The 25603-nt window shown below is 42.7% G+C and overlaps 3 long non-coding RNA genes across 3 annotated transcripts; 2 read left to right on the forward strand and 1 right to left on the reverse strand.

The window, feature by feature from the left end:
- The first annotated feature begins 15847 nt into the window (after positions 1–15847).
- On the forward strand, positions 15848–16631 carry LOC109198431 (uncharacterized). The gene is made up of 3 exons (XR_002059227.2): positions 15848–16006; positions 16086–16235; positions 16311–16631. It is a non-coding gene; the product is annotated as an uncharacterized LOC109198431 (long non-coding RNA).
- Positions 16632–20742: 4111 nt separating this feature from the next.
- LOC109198432 (uncharacterized) lies at positions 20743–21423 on the forward strand. Its single transcript, XR_002059228.2, has 3 exons — positions 20743–20934; positions 21014–21163; positions 21238–21423. It is a non-coding gene; the product is annotated as an uncharacterized LOC109198432 (long non-coding RNA).
- A 36-nt stretch (positions 21424–21459) lies between these two features.
- On the reverse strand, positions 21460–25295 carry LOC112843919 (uncharacterized). Its single transcript, XR_003216474.1, has 4 exons — positions 25175–25295; positions 23224–23260; positions 22499–22594; positions 21460–21727 (listed from the first exon to the last, which is right to left on the reverse strand). It is a non-coding gene; the product is annotated as an uncharacterized LOC112843919 (long non-coding RNA).
- Positions 25296–25603: the final 308 nt, after the last annotated feature.

The following is a 25603-nucleotide window of genomic DNA, read 5'->3' on the forward strand; positions in this document are numbered from 1 at the left end:
GTCTATTTTTGTGGTGGAATAAGTTGATTTTTACAGCACAATAAGGAGGCTGAACTATTCCACTGATTTGTTTACTGTTGGTCGCTGAAGTACTGGTGAACTGAGAGGAAGGTCATGTTTTATCACGTAAAGCCGACACCGCTTTTGAGAATAGCTCAAAAGTAGAAGGGCGTGTCAGCCACCTCTCTCTGTTCTCGTGCCAGAGACAGCGCCACAGGTCTATGTGTGTGTGTAGTACTGATATAAAGCGCTAAAACAATCTAAAATAAGTAGAAATAAACATATAAAACAAATAAGAAAATGGGAAATAAAGCAACAAAACTCACTGCTGACGAGCAGTGGCTAGAAAAGAAATGTCCAGGCGCCGGACAAATTAGTGCATATAGATGGAGAAATCCAAAGAAAACCTAAATGTCCCACATGGGAGGGAAAATGCATTAACTAAATTATAAGAAACCCTCCAAGCAGAAATAAATACTGAAAAGGAAGCTAAAAAGAAATCAAAGCATACACAAGAGTTATAATATTTTAAAGCATGGAAAGAGGAATGAAGTGGAATAAACAAAAGGTTAAATTAAGGTTAACTTAAATTAAAGCAATGAAACAAAATTGGGAAGACAACCAAGCTGAATGAATAGAATGCGTGAAACCAGATAATTCACACAAAATATATCAAATAAAAAAGAGAGATGCATAAGACATATTAAGGCTGTGTCATTGTTCAGCCAAGGAAAATGTCTCCAGCTTGGGAAGGTGTGAAGCTGCAGGTTCACACAGACCCGTGATGGATACATAATAAAATATAAACTAATATACTATTGTATATTAGTAGTAAAGTAGTGTATTGTGATATACCATTGCTGTTATAAAAAAGGAAAAACAATACAATGATAACATTAATAATGACACACTATTAATAGGAAGAGGCACCTCAGTCAGTTATGATGCGAGGTGGAAGATTGTTAAAAGTAGTCTGATTCAAGCTTAAGGTTTGCTCAAACTCAGTACAATGATATAGGAGATGAAGAAAATAAGGAAATAACTACACTAATCAGGTGCATAGAGACACTTGACCTGCTTGTAAACCTGTCATCTTAAATGAGACTTTGTTAAGATGAAGAGCAAACCTATACTAACAACTAATGAGCCAAACCCTGTATACAACAGCTAAAGCTACAGGTTTGAGAAGCTGAATAAAATGAATTAAATATGTGGACACTACCAAGCTGATGAGCAAGTTACACATTTTTTTTTTTATTTGTTTTTTAGAGCAGAAGCTGCATATTAAAGGTCACACATGCAGCTGTCTGTGAGCTCAGTTTTTTCCTCACACTTCTGCTCTGTTTCTGGCAGCAGCTTTTTCTTTTTCTTTTTGTGTCCTTGATGATGATAAGTCCAGAGCCAGCTGAGAGCTGGGTTATCTGTTTTGTTTTATGTGACAAGGCTGAGAAATTAAAACTTAGTTTCATGTTTTGAAAAAAAAAAAAAAAAAAAAAAAGAGGTTTTGTGTTTCTCAGTCAAGAACAACTACAATTTCATTTTCTGTTTTGAGATAGGATAATAATAATAATAAAACAAAGAGTGATGTTTTGTTTAAGTGTTGAAGCAGGCTAATACTGCAACATATCGTCTAGTGCATGATCTGCGAGCAATATATGAAATCATCTTATTTAGCTTTAAATAAACTCCAATTATGGAGACCTGAAGTCACATGCTTAGGGCACACCCTCAGGTGAAGGCAGAAAGCTACTAAAAGAAAGAAAAGAAGATATACAGAATGCGCCACAGCCACAAAACTAAGTATTCACATTCTTTCTGACTCTTTGTGAGCCTGAGTTATGACCTTGGCTCCCTGTTTTTCTGCTTCCACCAAGGGTGGGGGTGACGCTCCCGTGGCATGTGCTCTGTTCTCTTTACTATCACAAAGAAAAAAAAGAGAGAGGCCCCTACTCTCTGAATACAATATTCTCTTCATAACTCGGCAGTATGAAATGTCATGAAACAGTGTAACTCACTCACAGTAAATCAGCAGTGAATCAGCAGTATAGGATAATACAAACCTATCTAATAAATCTAATGATCTTCAAATTCTTTTAACTAAGAAGTGTGATGCAAACTAAAACTACATAATGATTACACAAGAAGTATGATGTGGCCTACAGCAGTATCATGATTCACTCATTTTGATTACAGGTATAATGTAATATATGACAGCATAATAATCTCACAACTGCTACAAGCACATTTGCCTTTCTTAACACACGCGAGTGAAAGGCAACTGTTAAGAAAATGCCCTTTTGGGTGAGACAGGCCCAGAGGCCCTGCATGCAAGCGTACTAACACACATACATACAATGAAGAGCAGCTTACACTAGAGCACACACTATATGTGCGCCTCTATATCTCACATTGGTGTTAAAACAGGAAAAACTTGATAGTTTTGTTATCAACTGCTGAATTTACCCACTACTGACATTTAACTCTCCAGCTTGCAGGACAATAGGTGAAACGTTTGTGAAAACAGAGAAGGAAAAATAAAGACACAGAGAGAGTCTGGTATGACCAAGCAGTGATCAGACAATAAATTTAGTTGGTAATACAATAAATTGTGAGATGCTTTCTCCTTGATTGATGCAACACAAGTAATTTACTGTATGGAGGAAATTCTCTTTTGTGATAATCTTTTGAACGTGCATTTCTGTTGACCTGTCAATTTAGCGCATTATAAGCTGATATGCAAATTAGTTGATTGATATTAGATTTGAAAAAATAACTGTATTATAAAATAAGTGAATAAGATGTAACAACGGTTGAAATTAGTTTTTTGTTTCTAGTGTGTGGAGAAGGTTTTATCATGGCACACATCTGTTTACATGGGAGGAAACTCCTCATGTGATGCGACATTTAGCAGTTTGCAAGTGTGCAGCACATCAGAAGAATGACCATGAAATTACAAAGGGAAACAATTTTACTGACAAAGGATGAACAAAAAGCAGCTCCCACAGCTGAGCAAAAGAAATGGCTGAAATGCGGAGCGCAACTAAGAGATGACTTGATGATTTGTGAAGGAAAACCAATACTTCCAAAATCTCTACACAAAACAGCAGCCTTAGTGACACATGGAGTTACTCTCCATGCGTCAACAGGAGGGATAGTAGATATAATCTCCAAAACACTTTTACACTCTAAATTTCGAAACTTCAGCAAAATGCTTATGTAACCATTTTATTCCAACATATGGCATCCCCACTCTGATAAGATCAGATAATGGGACACACTTTGTCAATGAGGTAATCAGCAAAGTCTCTGAAGCACTAGGGTTTAACATCAAATATCACTGTGCTTATCATCCTCAAAGTGCCGGCCTAGTAGAAAGGACAAACGGCACAATAAAACAAAGGCTTAGAAAATGTATGGAAGAAACAGGAAGGCCGTGGCCAGAGTGCATAGGCCTGGTAAAAATGTGGATGAGGTTAACACAAGGTTCTCAGAAACTCACACCTTTTGAAATCATCCATGGCAGACCCTTTCCGCTGCCAATCACGAGTGAGCCTTTAGACAAATCAATCAGAGAAACTACACTAGCAGAATGGATGTCAAAACTGCTGGAAAACAAAGATATTGTTCTAAACAATAAATTGCCTTCTGAATCTTCTCCAGTATCTTGCAGGTTGAAGCCAGGTGATTGGGTCCTGATTAGAGTTCTCCATAGAAAGAATTGGAGCTCGCCCCGCTGGGAAGGCCCATACCAAGTGCTTATCACCACACCAACTGCCTGTAAGATAGCAGAGAGACCATCTTGGATTCACCAAAGTCACTGCAAGAAAGTGAGTGACGGCCTAGACTCAGACTCCAGCACCCCTACCTTCTGGTGATCTACCTGGTGAAGAGAGGGCTGATTGGGTATATCCCGCCCTCTACTTCTCGCCAGTAGTCTACTCACCCGAGGATCTAGGTGTGCTTGGCTGTCATGAAGACACTCGCCGTCCTAGCAGCTGTCCTCCTGCTCCTAGCAGGACTCCTCGCACTTTTCGAGGACAATAAAGAACAAAACACAAGCCAAACGTGCCGCCAGCTTTTCAGGCGTTGGCTATCAGCATAAGAAAATCATCATTAATGAGACAAGCTCTATCATCTATTCGCTTAACCTTTTTTAGTATCTTCCAGGGACCACCCCGATACGAGGTAATCACCGTCGAAAACGCTGGACTTGACAACGGAACGTGTGACCAACTTTTCTGGATCAACTTCAACGTGACGAATCGGAACACATCCATTCACTTCCCAGTGTTCTTGGACCAAACCCCAGGGAAGAACCACTCCATGTGCTACCGACAAGACAACGGTAACAGACCCCTAGGCAACACCACCAACTGTAACCAAACCGCAGCCAACGGAGAGGGCGCACCTGTAAACACGTCCGCGCCCAGCAACGGCACCTATTGGGTGCAAGGAATGGCCTGGCTGTGTGGACAACGTGCCTACTTCATACTGCCACCCGGATGGACGGGCACCTGTGCCCCAATCTTCATTTCAGACCACACCTTCAGGATGTCAGCTGTAAATAGCTCTCAGACTACAAGACGACGACGAGACGTCTCCACACTGCAACCACATGACCCCATCTATGGCAGTGATGTGCCAGAGGAATTTAAGCTTTGGACCACCGGACAAAAGGTCCTCCACTCACTGTTTCCATGGGTGGGCACTGGAAAGAACATGTTAAGGATTGAAACTTTGGACTACCGCTTTGGACTGTTCCTGAATGCCTCGTGCAAAATCAACAATCAACAAAATGAAGAGATTGGTGCCCTGCGCATAACTGTGATGCAACACCGAGTCGCACTGGACATGATTCTGGCTGAAAAAGGAGGACTCTGTATACTCTTTAACAACACATGCTGTACGTACATTCCAGATAATGTTCACTCTTCCAACATGACCGACGCCTTACGCACGCTGAAACAACTCAGGGACGCTCAGCAACAGGACTATGTCACGAACACTGAAGATTGGCTTACCTGGCTGTTGAGTGGTTCCTGGAAATCTCTTTTAATAAAAGGACTGGTTTTTGTAGGAGTTCTTCTACTCCTACTCTGTTGTTTTACTTCTTGTATTTTGCCATGTGTACAATCAATGATTAATAAAGTTGTTGCAGTTCATGTGCAGGCATACCTGACACTGCCCATGGACGAAGATGATGATGATCCCCCTGACACTGAAATGCTGTGATACACCAATGTATACACCCATGTATCATAAGAAAATCTCATATGATACAATACAGTCAAACTGCATGTCTTTTTTAAATATAGATTATATTTTAAATGAAATTAGTATATAGATTAAAATTTAAGCAAACAAATAAAGAAATATCAGGCATCACATTGCAAAATGCCAGCAATGAGAAAAAAATAGAAAAATCCATGTTTTATTTGTCATCTTACTCTGTCATTTGCCAAGGAAAAACAAATGGGGAAAAAAGGGTTAGGTTCACAACTGCACATACTGGGAATGTGTGAAAAGATTTTGTTTATTCTTCAAATATGCTTTGCTTGTAATTGTGTAAACTCTGAATGACGATTCACCCTGATAAACATGAAGCCTTGCCTATGCTTATCATATGCCTGTGAAGACAAGTTCCTGTGTAAAGAGGAACGGAAAGTTCCACTTAAGCAGATGTGTAGTATAGTATGAACAGAACGTTTTAGCAAGATATGAATTTGTCTGTTAAGCAATCTATATTCTTTAGCAAGATATGCATTTGCAATCTATATTCTGAGAACAGGCGGAGACTGCCTCCGCCCTGTTGAGTAACCTACGTGCCTATATAACCTGCAATAAAGAAGAGTACTGTGTGACTCTCTCGAGAGTTCACCCATGTACATGTGATTGATTATATTGTCTCACTGTGTCTCTGTTTTACTTTGGCAGCCTTCTATTTGGGAGATTTCCCCCGACAGAATGTAAACTGACAACGACATTTTGTACATGTGATTTTAGCTAGAAATATATTACAAAACTATTTACTTTACGTTGTTTGGTATGATTCTCTTCAGCACAACCTCACATTTCTGAATTTAAAGCTATGTTTTCATTTTGACATACTGTACTAACACGATCTAAAATTAGACAAGACAAAAAACACACGTCCGAGTAGAGAAAGTTTTTTTTACTGTAATAACCACAAACATGTTTAATGAATCATATTTCATAACTTTAAATGCAAATAAATGGTAAATTTTAAAGGCCTATGCATAAGTTTTGCAAACAACAAAGTTATTTGCAGCCATTTACCTTTTTTTATAAACCTTTTAAACTATTTACAGAACAATCAGGTGTTCTGCGTTAAATAAGATGCCACACAAATTATTTGTGCCACTCCAAAAAATAATTTCTGTGCACTATAAAGCTGAATATCACAGCCTGATACCTGCACTTCTGACAACAGGCTATGTATCACTCCTCCTGTGTTCTACCTGGAGACACTGTAATCTGCCTTTGGTGGTGTTTTGGCAGCAACTGTGACATTCAGCTGTCACCTCATTGTTCTGACCCACAACACAAAACTATCCACTACACTACACAAGACAAGACACACTAACTGTACACTCCAAACACTCTCTCTCGCTTTTCTGCCTTCTTTCTCTCTCTCTGTCTCTCTCTCTCTCTCGCCGTCACTCCTAAAACTTCCCCCTTTTCCTAAACAACCAAATGTCATGTTCCCATATCATTTTTTGATTGGTCAGCATTGTACATTTTTCCACCAATACAAAGGGGTGTTTTTTGTTTTGTTTTGTTTTTTTAGTTTTTGGACATAAGCAGAGAGTGCTTGCTAGCGCTGTCCTTAGACAGCAAACGTGACCGGTCGGAGCGGACACACTCCGTTTTGCATAATGTGGATAAATACATTGGGTTTGCTTGCTAAAAAGAGGCCTCTGTTTGTAGAAATGCAGCAAAAGAATAAAGTATGAATAATTTGAGGAGGGGGAGAGATCATGTGAAACATCACGTGTGTAACTGTGGGAGTAGATAATGCAGGAGAGGAGACGCCAGTGATGTGTCTATATGTGTCCACAGGGTGATCTTCTGACCTGGCCTTAAGTAAGAAGCAAGCAGGGAAAAGAAGTAGGGCATTTGGATATCTTCATAGCAGGAGAATACCAGGAGGAGTAGGGAGCCAGGACATATCGGGGTAAGACACACGACAGTTACACACATACATGGTCATGGGATGGAGTGTATGGATTCAGTGATCACAGTCACATGTGGAGGGTCAGGTCCAAGTGTGTAAATGTATTGTGTGACAAAAGTTATAAATGTACATGACTGAAGGAGCTGCCTTCAGATCTGCAGGAGGCTTCGTGCTGTGCACATCTCCCCATGTGCATGGGTAAATAAAGAAGAACACGGGAAGTGAAGTATGATGTCTCGAGTCATGTGTTTTCTACCAGTTCAAAATCAAAAGAATCAGGAGCTACAGAAGGTTGGAACAGTAACTATTTTTAAATCCCTGTAGAACTGCAACCACATAAGCTAACGCAATAATTTTTTTGCATATGAAACTGGAGCAGTTGTACTTCCACATATAGCTTTGCAAAAATTGCACAAAAAGTACTTGCAGCAACAAAAACATAATATTCCAGAAACACGCTTTGAGGATCCGATCAGCTGTTCAAACACTTCCTCCGCCATTACCTGTCTAAAACCGGAAGTGACCTCATTTTCACGGAAAATGTAGTTTTTTACCTTTGGGGCCTTATAATCCTATACTTTTATATAGGATTAGGATAGGATATACTTATACTTGTACAGTCATAATCACATTCGTACAATATAATATTTATATTGTAAGAGCATGAAAGGCTTTTTTATAACATGATGAGTATGTTGTAATAACGTGATATTATGTTGAATGTGAAAAGTATATTGTTAGAATGATAACGTTTTCTCATTATAACGCAATATAGCTCTTTTTTTCTTTGGCCTGGGTGGCAGCTCTCCGCTTCCATAAAGAATGGAAATGAGATCCCATAAATCTTCTCTATGTACAGACAGGTGACATGACACTGCCTAATTTGAATAAACACCTGCTTTTAATTAGATGCCCTTTGAACACTGTCAGATGTAATGAATGAATGAAAACATAGACATTAAAAATCTCTAACACTACATTTTCCACATTGTTCACAGTCCAATGTGCATGTTATTTTCTGTCACATATAAAAACTGAATCTAAACCAGTTGCATCAATTACACAAACTGCTTGTTAGTTTTGGTTTGGGTGAAAATAAAAATAATTCTATTTTCACTACATAAAGTCTCCACATGGTTAGAAAATACACATGTACCCTACAATACTGCTCTGTGACCCAAATGCTGAAGTACAATTTGCTGCTGTAATTTACATTAAGTGCCACCTAATGATTCATGCAAAAAGCTCACATAGTTCTACTGCTGTGTCAACTGTGAGCACCCTGAACACTAGCAGAAGCATCAGCGCAGTTTAGAGTCAATAGCAGTCAGTAATGTTTGGAGACGTGAACTAGAGGAAACAATTCAACCAAAAGGTGCTCTTTAATATCTTTTATCATAGTGGTAATTTTTAAATGCCTTCTTTTTCATACATATTTAAGCTGTTATGTATCTTTTTAAACTGATGCAACTGCCATAAAAGCAGATGAGCCTTGAAGATTTTGGGAGAATTTTAGATGATTCCTTCTGACAGCAGCATTGTCCTTCAGACAATGGATGCTCTTCCATAAATTATTCTGTGTTAACTAATTTTTTATAAATGTTGTCCACTGTACAGATGTTTTTGTTTTGTTTTATGTGTAATTAGATCAGACATCTTGTTAATACTTGTTTGTTGATTAGGTAGATCTAAGAACTTTGACTGGGATTACATAATTATATTATGTCATGTAAAAGGGACACAATGTGTTTTGTATTGGAACATACACTACTAGTCAAGTTCGGAGACACCTTCTCATTTAATGGTCTTTCTTTATTTTACATTGTAGATCTTCACTGAAAGCATGAAAACTATGAATGAACACATGAATTTATTTCATAATTTTTTTGTTTACTACATAACTCAAAACATTTTATATTTTATATTCTTAAAGATAACCACCATTTGCTTTGCTTACTGCTTTGCAGACTCTTTCTCTCATTGTCTCTATGAGCTTCATGAGGTAGGCACCTGACTGTCCAACAGCCTTGAAGGAGTTCCCAGAGATGCTGAGCACTTGTTGGTCTTTTTGCCTTCACTCTGCAGTCCATCTCACCCTAAACCATCTCAGTTAGGTTTTGGTCAAGTGACTGTGGAGGCCAGGCCATCTGGTGCAGCACTCCATCACTATCGTTATTGGACAAGTAGTGTTTACACACCTCCTCCTCCATACTTCATGGTGGGAACCATGCATGTAGAAACTATCTGTTCACCTTTTCTGTGTCACACAAAGGCACAACGGGTTGAACCACAGATCTCAAATTTGGGCTCATCAGACCAAAGCACTGATTTCCACTGGTCAAATGTCCGTTCCTTGTGTTTCTTGGCCCAAACAAATCTCTTCTGCTTTTCCTTAGTAGTGGTTTCTTAGCAGCTAGTTGACAATGAAGGCTGGATTCATGCAGTCTCGTCTGAATGTGTCTGCTACTAGAACACTGTGTTGCATTTATCTGGTCTCTAATCTGTGTACCAAACCGACTTCTGCACTACATAAGTGATGGTTCCAACCCCATTAAGAAGGCAAGAAATTCCACAAATGAATGCCAACAAAGCACACTTGTGACAGGAAACCATTACAGGTGACTACATAATGAAGCTCATTGAGAGGAGGCCAAGGGTTTGCGGTGGTGTCAACAAAGCAAAGTGCGGCTACTTTCAGGAATTTATAATATAAAACATTTGGTGATATGTATCTATTTTTCTTTGCTACATAATTTCATATATCTTGCTTTATATATTTGCTATACTAACTGGTCCATGACAGCCTTAAAGTACAGTTCGTTAATAAGATGCATTATAACTGAACTTTTAATCCTTCCCCTGTCTGTCTCTCTAATTGTTTTTTTTCTTTTTTTCCTTTCAGACTTACAACATACATGAGATATGTCACTTAACTCCACCTCAAGCTATCTTCTGGACTATTTCTGCTCCTACAATTCACCTAAATTCATTCCCTTCTATACAGTGAGAATCATCCTCCTACTCACTGTTTCTGTCCTTGTCTTTTATGTGGGTCACCAAAGATGGCGAAGGCAACACACTTTTAAGACAGCAAGTCACTCTGACATCTTCACCTACCACGTGGCTGCCATGGAGCTGATCTGGGTCTTGGGGTGCTTCCTCATCTATTATGGCACATACACTAATCACTTAGTGAGTGAAACTGTAGGTTCACACGCTTCTCGCATTACTTATTATGGAGAGATATTTTTCCACCTCCTGACCTGTGTAGAGCGTTATCTGGCTGTTGTTCACCCCATCACCTACATGAGTCTAAGAAATGCCCGTGGGGTCAGGATCAGAAACATCTGCATTGGTTGTGTTTGGGTGCTGAGCTTAGGAATGACATGTGTTAAAGTTTTATTACCTCCTAATTACAAAACTGTCATATTGTTCTGCATTTTGGCTCCCTCCATAATAATCATATCTTTGTGCAGCCTCTCTGTACTCTGTGTTCTGATTCGCCCAGGGCCAGGGGAAGCAGGTGGGAAAAGGGAGATGGTTGACCAATCAAAACTGAGAGCTTTCTACACCATCACGGCTATAACTTGTGCTGTGTGGCTATGGGTTGTTGGCTTTCTTGTTTCAAGTGTTCTCAAGGAGTCACTTCTGCTGAGCAGCACTGGCAAGTGTTCGATGTTGGTGTATATGGTTTGGTTTAACTTGCCCAGCTGCTTGGTGTTACCTCTGCTGTATCTGCATAGGGCAGGAAAACTCTCATGTTGCTGTTATACCAACAAGTGAAGACAAGGATTGAATTTGAGTACACAAGAGAATATAGACTTACATGATTTAAAAACAAAACGTATGCTAAAATATTTGGAACAGTTTCAGTTTTATTATTATCATAACACAGGGCAAGTCAAGATTCCAACCAGACGTAAGTTCCAGAAGTAGACCCAGGAGAATCAAGAAATTAATTATATTGGCCAATAAGTCTTAACTGTTAGTTTAATTGTAAGATCAATTAGCAAATCACTGTAATTGAACACTAATTTGATCTAGCTCCAGAACACTATTTTTTATTTAGTTCTTGAAATTCAAAGTTTACAAAGATGATTATAAAGGGTTTCAGAGCTAATACTGTCCCCCATCCATCCATTATTTCCCAGTTATTATTGTCAGGGTCACAGCTGGGCTGGTGCGTATCCCAGCTGGCCTGCATGCAAAACAAAATAAATGATTTGTCTTTCAAAAGTACACATGTCACATACAGCATAATGACTGTGTAAAAAACATACTGCCTGCCAGGTAGTAATCATTCATAAGTTTGGAAACTTACAGGCCTGAATTATGACAGAGCTTTCATTTTACCTTTAGCATATTTTTCAAAAGCTAGGGTTTTTTCAGGCAGGCTATAGTGCTTTTGGATCCCAGACAGTACAGATAATTATTTACCTGTAGTGACATCATTTTCGCAGAAAATGTATTTTTTTCCTATAGAGCATTTACAGAGATATGTTGGTGTTTTTTAAAATTCATGTTTGAGTTTATGCCTTTCTGTATAGTTCCTGTGATGTTTAGAACTCAAATTAAACTGTTGGAAATTATTTTGATGCACATGCTATTTCTTTTTTTTTCTTGTTGCAAATTTGCATTAAAATATTTATTTTTGTTTTTCCTGCAGTACATAAAAATTGGTGTATCTCAAAAATAAAACTATGAAGACCACAAAATAAATTTCCTGTGATTAGAAACTATTTTGTGCAACTTTTTTGCATTTACAGTTTTGAGGGATAAACCTCCGAATTTTCTCTAACTAGAAATATGTTTAAAAAAACAAACAAAAAGGATTTTTTGTAGTTTATTGCAATTCTTTTGCAATTCATGTAGTTACTATGGACTTAATGCATGCATATTATTAAAATTTGGGATATATCGGTTGTGTTAATGCATAACACCTTGAAATACTCCCAAAAATGGCACTACAGAATCTAAAAATATAAAGATAAGCTCTGGCAAACTTGGTTCTATGGTAGGTCTTAAAGTGTTAAGGTGTCCTTGTTTTCACCGGATCTGAAACATGGGTCGTGTGCATTTTATTTAGTACTGCTAATAACATAAACAGAAAATACTCTTTTTCTGTATACAGCCTGAGCCTGTCACTTTTATGTGTGTCCTGCATGTTTTCCTTCTGTCTCTTTTTCCATCTCTCAGATTTTTAAATAATTCCTTAGGCGATTTTCAGGTCTCTGAAAACAACTGAATACATAATATATTAAAAATGTGATTAATTAAAAATGACATTAATAAAACATTATATTAATGGTTGCATCTGTTTGTTTTGTGTGTGTGCCCACATTTATAAGCATTGCTATGTAGTGGTGGAGCACTACTTGTCTTTGTCGGTGTCCATTAGTGATGTGTCCCTCGCAAACGAAACGGCTCTTTGAGCCGGATCTTTGAAGTGAACGACGGGAGCCGGCTCCTTATTGGGAGCCGTGTTTTTTTTGTTTTTTTTCTTTCTCTCACCCTCTCTCTTGCACTTTTTTCCTCTTCACTCCGCACGCGAGCCTTGTGCTTGCGCTGGAAAGAGGGGAGAGGGGCGGTAGTTACACTCGCAGTAGCACAGGAACAGAGCAGGAGGGAAAGAGAGAGAAAGAGAGCCAGGGACAACAACGTCACATTAGAAAGGTATAGTAATCATCCACAACTATTTTCAGTTGTGGATGATAAAGGATTCAGAAAGTTTATTCATGCAGCCCCATATGACAGAGAATATGCATCTTCTTTTTGTTTTCATATTTTAATTTATATTTAATTGTGTTGTGGTTTGCAGTGTTTTTTGTTGTTTCACTTTAAATTTGTTTAAAAGGAAAAAGCTGAAAATTTAATAGTTAAATTAATTAGTTGAAATGTAAATACTTGATTTTTGTATTATATGATTCATTTATTACATTTTATGTGGACCGAATAAATAAAAATATATTTACGGTGGCCTCTAGAGACAAAGCACATGCAAACCCCGAAACACGTACAAACTCCGAAGCACGTAAAAAAAAATAATGGCAACTAGTCTGGTCCTAGTCTGGTCCTAATTCAAGGCTAATTTATTTTTTTTATTTTATTTTGTTTTTTCAGACATCCCTCCACACACCATAGGCTGTGCTAGCTCATAGAAAAAGTGGGTCATCCTCATTTTGGTCAAGATACTCTTTGGCAGGTTCAGCAATTGTAGCACTTGATTTAAATGAGTTAAAAGGTTCGTTCATGCACAATTCATTTGCAGTTTGCACACGTAGGGGTGAACATCTCCTGCTCTGACACCAGCTAGGGTTGACTGCAGCGTGAGGACTAAGCGCCACCTGTGAGCACTTTGGAATGGGCGAGATGGTCATGTCAGCACCCGCTGCTTGTTATGAGTAAGAGCAATATGTGCTTTCACGTCAAAAAGTTTTCATAAGTCTCCAATAACACCAGAAAAAGTCGCCAGATTTGTCACTTTCTTCTTATTGGCAGCCTCAATAGTATGATGGCGCCTGTGTTTAGCTTTGCCGCTGCTGGGTGCAGTTTGTCCCGCTCTGTTATCATGCTGTTTTCACTTTGTATCAGTGATGTACTGGCTGCCTTGGTTTATGATCGTCTGACGCTGTTATCCATCCGATCTTCAGTGATGGTTTAAGATGTCTCATCCTCCTCCACCTTTGGCATATTCCATCCTCTGCCAGTAGCTGGATCCTCGTCCAGCATCCTCAGCTGTTCCCTCAGACCACGGAGAAGGAGAGGGAGAAGAGCAGGTATCCAAGTGAAGCTTAGGCTTTACTGGCATTGGGGTCTGGCTGGAAAACGACATCAAGTGTGTTTTGTTACCTGTGCTCAGGAAAACTCCATTGAGGGGAACGTGTTTTCTACGTCCCTGCTTGGATACGCAGGGTCCAGCCCTCCGAGTCCGTGCTGCCTCAGGAGGGTTTATCCAGATGCTCCTGGTGACTGGCTTTTCATCCCCTTAGTGAGTGGAATCTACGAGTGTGAAGGCTCAAATCCCGAGTATTTACGAGTATTAACTTGAGCCTCTGCCAAAAATGACGCTTCTACCCTGCTGAGCATGGTGCTTTTTAATGCTCGATCTATGACTAATAAAATTCATTTCTTATTTCTGACTGAGCCTGACAGCGGGTCTTGGACTATTCGTCCCTTATTGAACTGTGCCCGGTTGGCTATTCCTTCATCAGCCAGCCTTGGGGATCTGGCCGTGGAGGAGGTCTCGCTGTGGCATTTCAGGACCGGTTCTCCTGCCGCTCTGATTAAAGTTGGACATAAGGATCCGTTTTATTGTGGTGTGGAGTATTGTACATCTGGTCCAAATAACTTGTTTTTATCAGAGTTCAGAGGACAGTCTTATTTCTGATCATCACTGTATTCTTTTTAACTTGTCTTTTCACCAGCCCCTGTCTCCTGTTCACCAGACGGTTAGTTCTTGCATCTTAAATTCCTCCACAGCAGAGAATTTCCAGATGCTTTTAATTTAAATCTATCCCCTCAAAACGATGTTGATTTTTTAACAGATCTATTTACTAATCATTGTCTTTCGATTTTGGATGAAATCTGTCCGGCTAAAATGAAACTAGCTTTTGTTTCCAAGTCCTCACCTTGGCTAAATGGCAGTATTCGCTGCTTAAAATGGGATTGTTGTAAAGCTGAGCGCTTGTGGAGGAAAACTCATCTTCATCTCCTTAACATAAAGGATCTTTTAGCTTCTTTTAACAATGCAATTAGAGATGTGAGGGCTGTCTGTTTTTCTTATCTGGTTGCAAAGAGCAGAGGTAATCCTAAGGTGTTAGTTGACACCATTACTGATATTATTACACTGTAAACCCGGACAAGTTGACTGAACTTAAAACTTTTGTGGAAACCGATTACCTCAAAAGATTTAAGTACACAAACTCATCTCTTCTAAGTATGGGGGTACTCAAAATTTGTATTTATTGTTAACCTAAAAATTTAAAATTATATTTTATATTTTATTAATTGAGCTCAAGGACTGTATACTTTAATTTCAATATTTTTGTGTTTCTTGTAGTTTATTTTGATGCAACACAATGCAATTATATTACAACCTAAACTCAAATTATATGATTATTAATTAAAAGATATTTATGTTTCAATGTTTGAGTGTAGACTACTAAAAAAAAGTACAGAAATTTAGTTACTTTACATTTTGTTTATTTAACATTTTTTCATGGAAATTTAAAAACATCACAAATGGTTTTATAAAACCACTAACATGGACATGGGCACCATAAAGTGAGCATTATAAATTCAGTGTAGAACATTTATCTTTTTATAAAATCACAAAGGACGACATCAGTCCTAATTGTATCTTTCCCAAAATACACAAAAATGCAAAACAAAAAGTCAAATACTAATCACTTTTTTTTTTAAATAGAAATGAAAAACAATTTTTTAAAATGGGTACAAAGAAAGACGATCAGCTTCCAAATAACCAGAACAGGCAGCCAAGTATAGGAAAATTAGATAAACTGATGGAGTTAAATCCACCCAAAGCCTGTAGTAAACTTAAAGTGCTTTAAATAAAGTGCTTCAAACAAAGTGCTCAGTAACAGAGTGCATGTCCTAACAAACATTGCCTTATTCCTTAAGAGCATGTTGTCATGGTCCGCGGCCCGGCGTCCGAGGAGCTGATGCGATGCTCACGCCCACGGGCGTGGCTGTTAACTCTACACCTGCATCTCATCCCAGGCGATTATCAGGTGGACTACTTGATCCAGCCCAGCCTGCTGCTCCACGCCAGTCCGTAATCGTCTCACAGCGGTAACGTATGCCTACAGGGAAGCGATTGTGAAAACCCTCATTTGTCTGCATGAGCGCTGATTTCTCCCTGTGCACTCAGATAACTGCTCGGCGTGTTTTTGAGCCACCTGCCTGTCCACCTGCCCGCCTGGAGTTTTTTGATCACCTTCAGTATCCCTCACTTTGCCTTCCCTAGAGCTCCCCGCGGACCTTCACCCCTCCCTCCGGCTCTCACGGCCCCGCTTTGACTGTAAGACTCAAACTCTCCCTCACGTATGCCGCTTTTCCCCGCACCCCAGTAATTCTTCTCTTTTTTCTGTTGCAGCCTCCCTCAGTCCCGTTTTCGGCGTTCCTGCGCGACTCTTCTCCCGGTGCCTTGGTTTCTCTAGTTTCACGTGTGTTTTCCTTAACCCTCCCGGGACACCTTTAGTTAGAATAAAGTTTATTTTCTCGTACTCCTGCGTGTGTGTTGGCTCTGCTTCTGGGTTCAGCTTGTGCACTGAACTTCGGTTCATGACAGTACGGACTGGCCAGTATGGACCCAGCAGAGCCACTACGCTCCGCTATTAACAAACAGGGCGCTATTCTCGGTCGCCACGATCAGCAGCTCCAGTCACTCCAAGACCGTTACCAGGAGCTCAGTGACACTCAGGATCAGCTGCGGGTCAACCAGCCCGACCCCGTGCACCACAGCGTTTCACCTCCTCCGCTGGAACCCTTCCACGGTGAATTAGACCTGTGTGGGGGTTCCTTTTCCAATGCTCCTTATTTTTCAGCCGCACGCCGCACGCCTTCCCCACGGATGCTGCTAAGATTTCCCACTTTGTTGGGTTGTTACGGGGACGGGCTTTAGCATGGGCTGAGGCTTATTTAACCTCTCACCCCATTCGTGGTTGTGATTTCGACGATTTTCTGGAGGAGTTCAAGGCGACGTTCTCTCCTCCTGTCTCGGAGGACGACGCCGCAAAGAAAATACTCGCGCTCCGTCAGGGGCGGCGTAGTATTGCTGAGTATATAGTCGAATTTCGTACCAGGGCGGTTGCTGTGGGTTGGCCCGATTCGGCCCTCCGTGGGGTCTTTTTACGGTCGCTGAACGATCAGATGAAAGACCAGCTAGCGTTCCACGAGGAGACGAAATCCTTTGAAGAATTGGCTTCCCTCGCCCGCAGGATCGATAGACGCCTGCGGGAGAGGGATGCCGAGCGGCGGCTTAAGCCCTTGAGTCCCGTATTGCGCCCCGGGATTCGGGCCTCTTCGTCCCCTCCCGTGGCTGCGTGCGCGCGTCCTCCGTCGCCTCCTCCGCCCGAACCCATGCAAATCGGACGCTCTCGGCTTTCTCCGGAGGAGAGGGAACGCCGTTTTCGGGCTGGGGACTGCCTGTACTGCGGGAGGTCCGGTCATCGCATCGCTGTTTGCCCGGTCCGCCCAAACGAACCGGCCCACCGGTAAGTCCGGGGATACGGGTGGGCAGCACGTTAAGCACAACTAGACCCCGATTGTTACTGTCTGTTACCATCGTAACTAACAACCAAACTTTCACATGCCCCGCGCTGGTGGACTCCGGGGCGGAACAGAACCTCATGGATGAGAGACTGGCTAACAAGTTAGGGTTATCACTTACTCCGCTTGAACCGCCCATCCCCGCGTCTACGTTGAATAATCAGGTGTTTGCCTTTATCACTCACCAGACCGCGCCTGTACGGTTAATCACATCAGGAAACCACAACGAGCGGCTTTCTTTTTTCACTTTTCCCTCCCCTGACACCCCGCTTATCTTAGGTTATCCCTGGCTACAGAGACATAACCCTCATATTGATTGGGCTGGGAGAAGAATCACCAGCTGGAGTTTGTTTTGCCTGGCGAACTGCTTACGATCAGCCGTTCCCCCCTCCTCAGCTGAACGGATTCCTGTTCAGCCACAAGCACCAGACCTCTCTTCCATTCCCCCCGAATATCACGATTTACAGCAGGTGTTTAGTAAGGACAAGGCGCTCTTGCTGCCACCTCACCGTCCGTATGACTGCGCCATTGATTTACTTCCGGGAGCTTCGCTGCCCTCTAGCAGATTATACAACCTGTCTCGTCCCGAAAGAGAAACTATGGTGAATTACATCCAAGAGTCGCTAGCAGCAGGAAGAATTAGGCCGTCATCCTCCCCCGTTGCTGCGGGTTTTTTCTTTGTGGGAAAGAAGGACGGGTCGCTCCGCCCGTGCATCGATTACCGGGGTTTAAACGACATCACTGTCAAGAATAAATACCCCCTCCCGCTAATCAACTCTGTTTTCCAGTCGCTCCAGGAAGCCACGGTTTTTACTAAGCTGGACCTGCGGAATGCCTATCATCTGGTTCGAATACGAGAAGGTGACGAATGGAAAACCGCATTCAATACTCTATTAGGGCACTTTGAATATTTAGTGATGCCGTTTGGTTTAACTAACGCCCCGGCGGTTTTCCAAGCCCTGGTCAATGACGTGTTACGGGATTTCCTGAACGTGTTTGTTTTTGTGTATCTGGATGATATCCTGGTTTTTTCCAAAACGCTCGAGGAGCATCACGTCCATGTGAGGAGCGTACTACAGCGGCTGCTCGAGAACAGACTGTATGTCAAGGCAGAGAAGTGTGAGTTCCACACTGCATCCATTTCCTTCTTGGGCTACATCCTAGCAGGTGGGCAGGTGAAGACCGACCCAGTGAAGGTCAAGGCGGTCCTAGAGTGGCCGGTCCCGGAGTCACGGAAGAAGCTCCAAAGCTTTCTCGGGTTTGCGAACTTTTATCGCCGCTTCATTCGGAACTACAGCCAAGTGGCCACGCCTCTCACCCAGCTCACCTCATCTAAGGTACCTTTCACCTGGTCTCCAGAGGCCCACGCGGCCTTCGTTAAGTTAAAGCACTTATTCACATCCGCACCTATTCTAACCCATCCCGACTCCTCTAAACAGTTTATCGTTAAGGTTGACGCGTCTGATGCTGGAGTTGGAGCAGTTCTCTCCCAGCGATCCGGGCCTCAAAACAAACTCCGGCCGTGCGCCTACTTCTCGCGCCGACTCACCCCCACGGAGAAGAACTACGACATCGGCGACAGGGAACTCTTGGCTATTAAACTTGCCTTAGAGGAATGGCGCCACTGGCTGGAGGGGGCTAAACAGCCCTTCCTCATATGGACAGATCATAAAAATCTAACGTACCTGAGAACTGCCAAGAGGTTAAATCCACGCCAAGCCCGCTGGTCTCTGTTCTTCGCTCGCTTTAACTTCACTCTCTCCTATCGTCCAGGGTCACGGAACATCAAGCCCGATGCGCTCTCCCGTCTATATACCTCCGACGATGAAGCGTTCTCTCCCGCCACCGTCCTACCCGCCGCCTGCGTGGTGGGCGCTCTCACCTGGGAAATCGAGGAGACCATTCGCCGAGCTCTCCCGGAGGACCCTGATCCAGGTACCGGTCCACTTGGGCGGCGCTTCGTTCCCGCTGCCGCCCGTGGGGCGGTCATCCACTGGATCCATACCGCACGATTCACGTGCCACCCAGGCGTGAGTAGAACGATACACCTCCTCAGAAGACACTTCTGGTGGAAGTCACTAATAAAGGACGTGAGAGCTTACGTGTCTGCTTGTGCCATCTGCGCTCGTAATAAATCTTCCACCAAGCACCCCGTAGGTCAGCTCCACCCGCTCACTACACCCCACCGGCCATGGTCTCACATCTCCCTAGACTTTGTTACCGGTCTCCCTACCTCCTCCGGGAAATGTGTAGTCCTCACCGTTGTGGATAGATTTTCTAAGGCCGCTCATTTCATCCCGCTGACAAAGCTGCCTTCGGCCGCGGAAACAGCCCAAACATTAATCACTGATGTTTTCAGACTCCACGGAATCCCCCTTGAAATCGTCTCCGATCGGGGGCCCCAGTTCTCCTCACAAGTGTGGAAGACCTTTTGCTCCATTCTAGGCGCTAGGGTCAATCTGAGCTCCGGTTTCCACCCGCAGTCCAACGGACAGACCGAACGTCTAAACCAGGAGCTGGAGACTATGCTAAGGTGTGTAGCCAGTCAAAATCCCTCCTCTTGGGCCACTTACCTGCCTTGGGTGGAGTACGCCCATAACACTCTCACCTCGTCCTCCACCGGGTTATCCCCATTCGAAGCGTCCCTCGGTTATCAGCCTCCGCTCTTTCCAGAAGAGGAACTAGCCCTCTCCGTCCCGTCAGCTCCACATCACCTCCGGCGCTGTCAATGGGTGTGGCGCAGCGTGCGCCGGGCCCTCCTGCGCGCGAAGGAACGGCACGCGCACTATGCCGATCGCCGCCGTGCCCCGGCCCCTGAATATCGTCCGGGACAAAAGGTCTGGTTGGCAGCTGGAAACATCCCGCTTCGGGGCTCGTCTCGAAAACTGGCACCCCGCTTTATTGGACCGTACGAGGTGGACCGAGTCATCAACCCGGTGGCAGTCAGGCTCCGGCTTCCGGCCTCTTGGCGGGTGCATCCCACGTTCCATGTCTCTCAGATTAAACCGGTCCGCCGCAGTCCTCTGTGCCCTCCTCCCGAGCCCCCTCCTCCCGCACGGCTCGTCGGCGGCCATCCTGCCTATGCGGTCCGACGGATCCTGGATGCGCGCCGGCGCGGGCGGGGTTGGCAGTATCTCGTGGACTGGGAGGGGTACGGCCCCGAGGACCGCCTCTGGGTCCCGCGCTCCTTCATTCTGGATCCCCGTCTCATCTCTGCCTTCCATGCTTCTCTCCGCAGGCAGCAGTCCGGCCAGTCGCCTGGGGGCGACCCTTGAGGGGGGGTACTGTCATGGTCCGCGGCCCGGCGTCCGAGGAGCTGATGCGATGCTCACGCCCACGGGCGTGGCTGTTAACTCTACACCTGCATCTCATCCCAGGCGATTATCAGGTGGACTACTTGATCCAGCCCAGCCTGCTGCTCCACGCCAGTCCGTAATCGTCTCACAGCGGTAACGTATGCCTACAGGGAAGCGATTGTGAAAACCCTCATTTGTCTGCATGAGCGCTGATTTCTCCCTGTGCACTCAGATAACTGCTCGGCGTGTTTTTGAGCCACCTGCCTGTCCACCTGCCCGCCTGGAGTTTTTTGATCACCTTCAGTATCCCTCACTTTGCCTTCCCTAGAGCTCCCCGCGGACCTTCACCCCTCCCTCCGGCTCTCACGGCCCCGCTTTGACTGTAAGACTCAAACTCTCCCTCACGTATGCCGCTTTTCCCCGCACCCCAGTAATTCTTCTCTTTTTCTGTTGCAGCCTCCCTCAGTCCCGTTTTCGGCGTTCCTGCGCGACTCTTCTCCCGGTGCCTTGGTTTCTCTAGTTTCACGTGTGTTTTCCTTAACCCTCCCGGGACACCTTTAGTTAGAATAAAGTTTATTTTCTCGTACTCCTGCGTGTGTGTTGGCTCTGCTTCTGGGTTCAGCTTGTGCACTGAACTTCGGTTCATGACACATGTAGGCAGGGTTTCAGGGGTTTGCCGTCATCAAGCCCCATGAAGATATTTTGGACAAAGGTAAATGTGTGAACGAGCTTCCTGGGGTAGTCTAAATGCAGAGCATAGATCAAGCCAAACAATAAAGCAAATGCATCTGCAAATCTGGGAATATCACGCATCACCTAGTCGCCTTTCACCACAACAGCCATGCTTGAGGAAGTAAAATGGACTGGACTGGGAAGCGCTGTCCTTAACCACTGTGAGAAGGGCAACTGGAGTGTCAATGAGGGTCGACTCATCCAATGCGTCCTCCTGGAATAGGCACAGTATCAATGGTAAATGGCCTGTATTTGTATAGCGCTTTACACATTCAGTCATCCACACACACACATTCACACACTGGTGATGGCAAGCTACATTGTAGCCACAGCTGCCCTGGGGCGCACCGACAGAGGCGAGGCTGCCAGACACTGGCGCCACCGGGCCCTCTGACCACCACCAGTAGGCAACGGGTGAAGTGTCTTGCCCTAGGACACAACGACCGAGACTGTTGGAGCCAGGGCTCGAACCGGCAACCTTCCGATTACAAGACAAACTGCCAACTCTTGAGCCACCATCGCCCCAATTAAATAAGTAAGGTTGGTTTGAGAGAATGTGACAAGCATGACCTGTAATCTAGCAAAACATTCAGCAGTGTAGTGGGTTACTTTGTAACGAGTTAGGGTACTCTACTTTTTTGAAAAATGTACATTAACGTGTTAGCTTCTTGCATTACATAATTTGTATGTTTGTTATTTTTCTAAAAAAAGTAATTTTTTATTTCATGACTTTATCTCAAAAAGAAACTAAATCTTGACTTCAGCCTGGTTTTGGGGCCACCTGCAGCGTAGCCATAGTGCTGTGATACGCCTGTGCTCTGCTCCTGACCCTGTGTGTGTGTGTGTTTGTGTGTGAGGGTTTTCTAAAGAGAGGGTATTTTGCTTGTACAATTTGGTAGCTGCTAGGGTACTAAATTGTATTTTAAAAAAACCCATGGTATTTTATCTCACTGGCAGAATTTAAGTGATGCAAAAATACACTTACATTACATGTCTTAAAGAATTCTGGGTCCTCCTCCCACAGGTATACAAGAAGGGCACAAAGTACTGCAGTGCGTTTCACGTTGATATCAGGCGCCTCCTAAAAAGGGAAAAGAAAAGTTCATTTAACACAAAGTTTTCAGGTGTCATTCTTTGGGGAGAATACATGTTTATGAAACTGCATGACATCAGACTCTACTAAATTTTGGAGACATTTCTTTTAAGACACAACCTTTCTGTCTCTTATGACAAAGAGCCTGTTTCTTAATCATTTGACAAAAATCCTACACAGTATTTTAAAATAGTCTTCTCCAGATCAGAGCTGTAATCTATATAGAACATGGGGTTCATAGCAAGGAAAAATTGAGTGTTTATCAGTGAAACCTTTAATTTGTGTTAATTTTATCATTATCAATATATGAAATCTGCACCTTAAGGGGCTTAATGAATGGTTTCTTCTAAAAATTAAAAATGATTGAGTCATTTCACATCATATGAAAATATTAATTTTTAATACAAATTTGGCCCTACAAAAATGGAAACTCAGTAACCAAGATAATGGAGATTCTCTAAACACGAGCGAATATCACAGGAAAATTGTTGATTGGGATTTACACATTGGATGTATCCTCAGTGATTTGGTACAATTATACAACATTATTTTATAAGAACTGAACAACTGATGAAACAACTTACTTATGTGACCACATATGAAGTGTTATAACTTACCATAAAAGGTGAACTGTGCCACTGACCCTTGGTAGATCTGCACATGATAAAAAAAAATGCATTATAAATACTAACACAGCTATTAATAATTAAACTGGTGGGGTACATTTAAGATGTTAATGTCACAAAAAAAAAATAGACTGGTAGAAAGAAGTACAAGGTAATGGTAATGGGGGGAGCCATGAAAATACAGTGGCTTGCAAAACTATTCAGCCCCCTTGAACTTTCCCACATTTTGTCACATTACAGCCACCAACACGAATCAATTTTATTGGAATTCCACGTGAAAGACCAATACAAAGTGGTGTACACGTGAGAAGTGGAACGAAAATCATACATGATTCCAAACATTTTTTACAAATAAATAACTGCAAAGTGGGGTGTGCGTAATTATTCAGCCCCCTGAGTCAATACTTTGTAGAACCACCTTTTGCTGCAATTACAGCTGCCAGTCTTTTAGGGTATGTCTCTACCAGCTTTGCACATCTAGAGACTGAAATTCTTGCCCATTCTTCTTTGCAAAACAGCTCCAGCTCAGTCAGATTAGATGGACAGCGTTTGTGAACAGCAGTTTTCAGATCTTGCCACAGATTCTCGATTGGATTTAGATCTGGACTTTGACTGGGCCATTCTAACACATGGATATGTTTTGTTTTAAACCATTCCATTGTTGCCCTGGCTTTATGTTTAGGGTTGTTGTCCTGCTGGAAGGTGAACCTCCGCCCCAGTCTCAAGTCTTTTGCAGACTCCAAGAGGTTTTCTTCCAAGATTGCCCTGTATTTGGCTCCATCCATCTTCCCATCAACTCTGACCAGCTTCCCTGTCCCTGCTGAAGAGAAGCACCCCCAGAGCATGATGCTGCCACCACCATGTTTGACAGTGGGGATGGTGTGTTCAGAATGATGTGCAGTGTTAGTTTTCCGCCACACATAGCATTTTGCATTTTGGCCAAAAAGTTCCATTTTGGTCTCATCTGACCAGAGCACCTTCTTCCACATGTTTGCTGTGTCCCCCACATGGCTTGTGGCAAACTGCAAACGAGACTTCTTATGGTTTTCTGTTAACAATGGCTTTCTTCTTGCCACTCTTCCATAAAGGCCAACTTTGTGCAGTGCACGACTAATAGTTGTCCTATGGACAGATTCCCCCACCTGAGCTGTAGATCTCTGCAGCTCGTCCAGAGTCACCATGGGCCTCTTGGCTCCATTTCTGATCAGCGCTCTCCTTGTTCGGCCTGTGAGTTTAGGTGGACGGCCTTGTCTTGGTAGGTTTACAGTTGTGCCATACTCCTTCCATTTCTGGATGATGGCTTGAACAGTGCTCCGTGGGATGTTCAAGGCTTGGGAAATCTTTTTGTAGCCTAAGCCTGCTTTAAATTTCTCAATAACTTTATCCCTGACCTGTCTGGTGTGTTCTTTGGACTTCATGGTGTTGTTGCTCCCAATATTCTCTTAGACAACCTCTGAGGCCGTCACAGGGCAGTTGTGGAGCTGTTTTGCAAAGGAGAATGGGCAAGGATTTCAGTCTCTAGATGTGCAAAGCTGGTAGAGACATACCCTAAAAGACTGGCAGCTGGAATTGCAGCAAAAGGTGGTTCTACAAAGTATTGACTCAGGGGGCTGAATAATTACACACACCCCACTTTGCAGTTATTTATTTGTAAAAAATGTTTGAAATCATGTATAATTTTCGTTCCACTTCTCACGTGTACACCACTTTGTGTTGGTCTTTCACGTGGAATTCCAATAACATTGATACATGTTTGTGGCTTTAATGTGACAAAATGTGGAAAAGTTCAAGGGGGCCGAATACTTTTGCAAGCCACTGTATATCTTTTCAACATGATTCAGTGTGACAAAGCAGGGGCATGATTTAAAAAAACAGGTCTTTTAACCTAAAAATGTTTTAATGGCCACGAAGAAAGGACTCTTCAATAGATCTTTCAACTCACCTGTGTTTACTGTCTCCACCTGAAATTACTTGCAGTCTGAATTTTTTTTTCTTCAGTCTTTTTGTCTTCGGTCTTCAGCCTTGGAAGAAAAAATAAAAATATTGAAAACCTTATCAGCACACTAAATATACAACACCTTGCTATATTTCAATCTGGGTATTACCTTTAATTGTTTTAGATAGAAGTTGCCACTGCTAGCTAAGTCACTTTTGAACGATGCTAATGAGAAGAAAAAAAAAACCTGCCGAACAATGAGGCTGCTGTTGTAAAAACGCCAACTTTCTTGCGTTGGCAAGGGGTTGTTAAAATATCACTAAGACTATGGGCAGAAATCTGTGCCATCAGAAACTGAATTTGAATAAGTTAAATTTGAATTTGAATTACTCGGATTGAATCTGAATTGTAACTTGAATGAAAGCTTTTGAAAAC

Source organism: Oreochromis niloticus, linkage group LG3, assembly GCF_001858045.2.
Source record: "Oreochromis niloticus isolate F11D_XX linkage group LG3, O_niloticus_UMD_NMBU, whole genome shotgun sequence".
In the NCBI taxonomy this organism is placed as follows: domain Eukaryota; kingdom Metazoa; phylum Chordata; class Actinopteri; order Cichliformes; family Cichlidae; genus Oreochromis; species Oreochromis niloticus.